The sequence below is a fragment of the Cariama cristata genome, unplaced genomic scaffold (assembly GCF_000690535.1).
Source record: "Cariama cristata isolate BGI_N322 unplaced genomic scaffold, ASM69053v1 scaffold6411, whole genome shotgun sequence".
In the NCBI taxonomy this organism is placed as follows: domain Eukaryota; kingdom Metazoa; phylum Chordata; class Aves; order Cariamiformes; family Cariamidae; genus Cariama; species Cariama cristata.
This window is the reverse complement of record NW_009597439.1, coordinates 11,449-11,685: the sequence shown is the minus strand read 5'-3', so window position 1 is coordinate 11,685 and position 237 is coordinate 11,449. Positions and strand designations below refer to the sequence as shown.

Sequence of the window (237 nt, the reverse complement as noted above, 5' to 3'; positions counted from 1 at the left end):
CAGAGAAGATGTGATTTCATGTGGGCAGAGCGAACTGCACAACCGCACCATCAGGGACTGAGTCAGCGGCACTGCCAGGCAACCGGAATCACTCACAAAATCTGCCTGCAACCTCTTTGCCACAGTTTCACCAAAAAAAAAAACAAAACCATCTTCACAATTGCTCACTGCCCCAAAATAGTGTGATGGAGACACCTCTGGCACTGTTTGAGCCTCGGGTTTAAAATACAAACCACT

At 47.7% G+C, this 237-nt stretch overlaps 1 protein-coding gene across 1 annotated transcript in view; it reads left to right on the top strand.

Moving 5' to 3' along the window:
* Positions 1–237, top strand: part of LOC104168312 (protein eva-1 homolog C-like) — a gene marked incomplete at its 5' end in the record, with an annotated part of 8,170 nt that overhangs the window by 848 nt on the left and 7,085 nt on the right. The window lies entirely within an intron of this gene.